This window comes from Microtus pennsylvanicus, chromosome 9 (assembly GCF_037038515.1).
Source record: "Microtus pennsylvanicus isolate mMicPen1 chromosome 9, mMicPen1.hap1, whole genome shotgun sequence".
In the NCBI taxonomy this organism is placed as follows: domain Eukaryota; kingdom Metazoa; phylum Chordata; class Mammalia; order Rodentia; family Cricetidae; genus Microtus; species Microtus pennsylvanicus.
In genome coordinates, this window is record NC_134587.1 from 8,033,373 (window position 1) to 8,039,316 (window position 5,944).

The 5,944-nt window shown below is 44.2% G+C and overlaps 1 pseudogene; it reads left to right on the top strand.

Moving 5' to 3' along the window:
- Positions 1–719: 719 nt before the first annotated feature.
- On the top strand, positions 720–1,755 carry LOC142856727 (high mobility group protein B2 pseudogene; annotated as a pseudogene).
- The last annotated feature ends 4,189 nt before the right edge of the window (positions 1,756–5,944 follow it).

A 5,944-nucleotide genomic window follows, 5' to 3' on the forward strand; every position in this document is an offset into this window, starting at 1 on the left:
AATGATCTAGCAAATCCCTGACTGAAGATTCACCTCCCATAAGTCTTCCGTCATTAATTTGGAGGGAAATTTCCATCTGATCATGCATCTTCATTAATTCCTCTCTCACTATTATCTTATTAACCACTTAGAGGCCCTCCCTTTCCATTAGATGTATTCTAAACGCACAGTGGCCCTGGGCTTGGGGTACCGTGTGTCTGAATCCACGAGGCTGATAGGGCAGGTTATCTTAGGGGCGCACTCAGGACACTTACACGGGAGCAATGCTGATGGCAAGGCCCTCTGTGGGATTTGGCAAAGGATGCTTTTCTGAAGTCTCAAAAAATAACAGAGAGAACCAATATCTGACTTATCTGTTGTGGATATTGTTTAATTTTGCATATTTTGTGTTATTAGACATCCATTAATTAAGCTGGAACATGCAGGGAATGAAACTTTATTCCTGCACAGCAAACAGTACATTTTTTTTTCTTTCTCAAATTTATTCTTCATGGTGAAGGAAAGGTATTCTTTCTCAAACCAGGGTAAACAGTCAAGTGTTTAAGGGTTGTTGATCACTGATTTATTTTCTAAATTACAAGCACCTTGAACTAACCCATTCCTCCCTCCTGAAAAGCCACACTCAGTTCCAAAGAAAAGGATTGTGTGAATTTATAGTTGAAAGGCTAGTTTCTTATTCAGTTTTCTGAGTTAGCTTAAAGTATGGACCAACAGAGGAGCCAGTTCTTGCCAGAGCTTGGGGAAGGAAGTGTTCGTGTCGGCCTCGGAGGGACACGCTCGCGCCAGGTAGACGCCGCGCCACCGTCAGCGATGGGCAAGGGAGACCCCAACAAGCCGCCGGCCAAGATGTCCTCGTACGCCTTCTTCGTGCAGACGTGCCGCGAGGAGCACAAGAAGAAGCACCCCGACTCGTCGGTCAACTTCGCCGAGTTCTCCAAGAAGTGCTCCGAGAGATAGAAGACCATGTCTGCAAAGGAAAAATCGAAGTTCGAAGATTTGGCCAAGAGCGACAAAGCTCGCTATGACAGGGAGATGAAGAATTACGTTCCTCCCAAAGGTGATAAGAAAGGAAAGAAAAAGGATCCTAATGCTCCAAAGAGACCACTGTCTGCCTTCTTCCTGTTTTGCTCTGAACATCGCCCAAAGATCAAAAGTGAACACCCAGGCCTGTCTATTGGAGATACTGCAAAAAAATTGGGTGAGATGTGGTCTGAACCGTCTGCCAAAGATAAACAACCCTATGAGCAGAAGGCAGCTAAACTAAAGGAGAAATATGAGAAGGATATTGCTGCATACCGTGCCAAGGGCAAAAGTGAAGTAGGAAAGAAGGGTCCTGGTAGGCCAACAGGCTCAAAGAAGAAGAATGAACCAGAAGATGAGGAAGAGGAGGAGGAGGAAGAAGAAGATGAAGACGATGAGGAAGAAGATGAGGATGAAGAATAAATGGCTGTCCTAAAATGTGTGGAGTGTATGTGCTCAGGCAACTTATTTTGCTAAGAATGTGAAATTCAAGTGCAGCTCAACATTAGCTTCAGTATAAAAACTGTACAGATTTTTGTATAGCTGATGAGATTCTTTGTAGAGAAAATACTTTTTTAAAAAAGGAGTTTGTAGCTTTTTGGGGGGCTACAACATACAGTTAGATTTAAAGCTTTTGATGTTGAATGTTCCTAAATATTTAATGGTTTCTTTAATTTCTTATGGTAGCACAGCAAACATACATAGGAATTTGTATTGCCAGTAATTGTTTTTAGGATGTTGCATTTTCTCTTGTTATTTTTTTTAAAGTTTGTAATAAAATAATGTATATTAAAAAAAAAGTATGGACCAACAATGCATCTACTATCACAGCTCAGCTTTGTTGGGCTAAAGACACAGGACAAACAGACAAACAAACAAACAAACAAAACGGCAAAGGTGATCACCATAGTATATTTTGACTTCTGTTTCAAAGATATCTAAAATAACAATTGAGACCAAAATATAAGGACATGTATATGAAAGATGTCAAAACCCACTGCTACATAGGCCACCCTCTAGAATCAATATAAAGTTACCCTAGCCTGGCTGCTTTAGAATCAACAAAGCTTTATGTCCTACAGTCTTAGAGACTCGGATGTCCACAATCAAGGCTCCAGGAGATTCGCTGTCTGGCAAGGGCTTGTGGTGTCCTTTAGAAGCATCACTTCTGTATCCCCACATGGTAGAGGGTGGACCCGGCAGGGCAAGCCGCTCTCCCTCTCCCTCTCCCTCTCTCTCATTTGTGCAATCTGCTTATGTTTACTTTAGAGCTATGACCATAGGTGCTCATGGGAAGATATGCAAACATGACAGTTGGTAAGCTTTTGCAAGCGAGGCACTTCTGTGTGGGAGTCACAGTCCCTCATGGGAGGGGGTCGCCCTCAGAACTGGCTTCCTGAAAGTTTCACCTGTTGAAACCAGCACACTGGGGATCCAGCTGAAACTTATGAATTTGGGGGACACCAGGGGATCAATTGTGGCAGCACAATCACTCCAAAACGAGATGAAGTCAATTGTGACATGGAGATCGAGCAGACGCATCGACAAGCAGACACTGGATCGGACCAAGACTGGAATTGGGGTGCAGCTGTGCTGAGCTTTAGAATGTTCAAGAAATTCTTTGTATTTTGTTTGGTCGTGAATTTTTATTGCTTGCCTCATGAGTACTCTGTGTTCAGCTGACTAAGAACTCACTGGGAAGTAAGCATTGTCGAGGCGGTCTTCCTTACCCGAGCCCCAACCACTGAGCAGCAATTGATTAATATTTTAATGTTTGGATTCTTGTATGTTAAAGAAGCACATAATCCCTGACATTTGTTAGAGAGAGAGAGTACTCAAGGAAAGGCCACCATGCAGGGATGCCACAAAATCGTTCTGAAGGCTGAAGATTGGGTTCAACTCTAGGATTTTGTAGGAAAGGAGACTTATTACCAAGCTGGAGAGCAGTGGACTAAAAATGAAAAAAATCACAATCAGAAATTATGAGGGATAACTTTTTGTTTTGTTTTATTTTCTAAACCAATTTGACAGGATGCTTGTCCCAAGCAGCCCAGTGTACTGAGCTTCTGTGAGGCAGCAATGAGGAAGGGTGGGGGTTCCATAAACGGACCAAGCAGGAGTCCTGCTTGAACTGGAGTTAGCCTTGAAAGAGAGGACAACCCAAGATTGATCCTAGTCAAAAAAAGCAAAACAATTTTAATTTTAATTTCCCCCATTCCTCCCTCCCCTGTGTGTGTGCGTGTGAGTATATGTGTGTGTTCATGTATACTTATGTGCATAGGTCATAAAATTTGAAAGGAAACCATGAGAGGAGAAAAAAGAGATCTCACGGGAGGTAGAGAGGAAGAAAAGAGTAATAGAATACACGTGTTAATAACATGAAAGCTGAGTGGGGTTACTGGACTAGGAATACAACCAGAAAGTGGGGGGTCAATGGTGGAGGAAGGATCAGTAAAAGAAGGGATGAAATGCTATAACGAAGCCCATTACTTTGTTTTTAGGAAAACATGCCAAAGCTTGGTTAGGGTTTTGAGAGGCAGTCTTTTTCGGGTGCAGACCATGCAGACATAGCGAGCTGCAGGCTAAGGTGGAGGGGAGGGTGACATAGCACTCAGATCGTGAATTGAACCCTGGGGTTGTTGCAAGGGTAAGTTCAGTGGTATGAATTTTATCAGAAGGTCCATGGACTGGCTCCTCATTCAGGGACTTCTGAAAGCATGTGGTCAATGGCACAGGTCATGCAGACGTGACTTCAAAAAGCTCTGGATTTCAAGACGCTACCTATGATGGGATTCTCCGTCCTCACAGCCTCCCATACTCTACACCTGAGCTGTGTTGACGGTGCTAGAACTCTCACGTAATTTGTCTTCAGCATGAGCAGTGTCCGAAGCAAGCATTAGTCTGCTGGGATGTGATGGTACTCTTCTTCTCCTTGGTCACATAATACTGCCTCTCTCCCTTACCCATTGCAAGGTTCATGTCTGATGCCCCAGAGTGAAAGACAGGTTGACAAGGGACAGCAGGACTGATTGATTTGAGTTTCGTGTGACACAAGAACCTTTAGCGATGAAGACCCAGAGAACCAGGGAAAACTGTTCTTATGGACAGTCTTGTGGAAGTGTGATGACCAGCCAGCTAAAGGAGATAGTCTGCTGGGAGCAAACAGGTACTTAGCAAGGCCATTAATCTTCAAATTCTTGGCCTCCTGGTGTTGGGAAAGACTCTTCTGGAATGAGACTCTTAGGACCTTTATTCAGGGAAAGACAGTCAAAGAATTCTGATTTGCTTCAGAGGCAGATGGCTGAGAGGCAGGTGACCCGCAATGGGATCTCGCTTCTAAGGTTGTCTCAGTTTTCTTTAGCATAACCTCCTTGACACCCCGAGTACCATATTTTGGAGTAGCCTTTCCTGTATGCCATGTGGTAGCCTAAAAGGGAAAACCAAGCCAGGAACGACCACAGAAAGCCTGTTCCTCTGTTGCAGTTTCCACTGTTGAGATTCCCAGGGGTTGCCTTACTGGTTCTACAAACCTGGCTGCTCCTGGCTGAGGACCCAGGAGATGCTTCTGGATGTAGACGGTGTTTAAAACCTACAGTGGCACTGCAAGCTCCTTGGGCCACTGCTATCCTTTCAGGCAGCCAACTGCCTGCTGTGCACTGTGCCCTGGCCCTTGAACTCTGGCTAAAGCCTGGGAGAACTCAGGTTCATTCTCTGCTTTGCTCCTGGGCATAAAATAGCTTGTGTGCTTTTTCCTAAGGAGGTTCCACTCGCTGCATCAGATCCCCAGGTGGTTTTATTCACAGCCAAATACTTAACCAACAATTTGAAGTAGCAGGTATCCCAACACGTGTAGTGTGAAATCCTGATATGGATATCTCCATTAACGGATCCCTTGCTTGTCTCACTTTAATACTAACCAAATTTAAGGATAGTTTCCAGATTCTCCTAGTGATTGGCCAGAACATGCATTTAAATCCCTCATGAAATGGCATTTGTTAGAAGAAGTAACTCAGCTTTGGTGGAAACAATAATACCAATAAAGAGTCATTTACATGGGCATGGGCCTTGAACAACTTTTTAATATGCGTATGTGAGTTCAGGGTGTGGATGGAACAGATTCTCCTGAGAAGTTATTGGCAGTCTAGAAGTGAAAGTAAATTCTTCCTTGTTAGTAAGTCCAGCCTTTGTTACCAATGAAACCCAGGTAATCGCATGATCAACAGCAAGGGGCCATTCTGTCTGTGAGTGAGGCACATTCAGTGACTTCAAAGAAGGATTCAGCAGGAGATCTAGGAAATCAGTACAGTTATTTAGCAATAAGCTGTAAAAACACAGTGGTTTTGCTTTTTTAATGAAAGAATGTCTTGGGCAGGGCATGGTGGTACATGCTTTTAATCCCAGAGTTTGGGTGGTTGAGGAAGGATAATAAATTCAAGGTCAGATTAGGCTACATAGGGAGACTTTGTCTCAAGAAAGAAGGTTCTGGACAACTTGAGTAGAAATGCAAATGGCAGATGATGCCTAGTAACATGGACAGCAACTGTTACACACGCAGACTTCCTAGTAAGGCCCGTGTATGGATAACAATGGCTAATAGCCTAGATCACTCTTAGGAGAAATGGCTTAGAGGATGGTGGGCCTCGCTTCCCTTCCCACTCAGCACCTCACCCACAAAGGAAGGAAGTCCCGTACCCCAATGGGACTAGGTTTGTGTGAGTGGAGGGTGGGGATGGTCGTGGGTATAGCTAGTCCTCTTTGAAGCCTCGCTGTTCTCTCACTGGCACCATAGCTGCCTTAGGCTGACCCACTCATATCTTGAAACCTGGACTCAGAGACTGGGTTTTCACGCAGATGCCTCTCTTGATCTTAACTGCTTTCTTTCTGCGTTGCCAGAGAAGCCCGATGGGCTCTTGCGAGGGTGTCT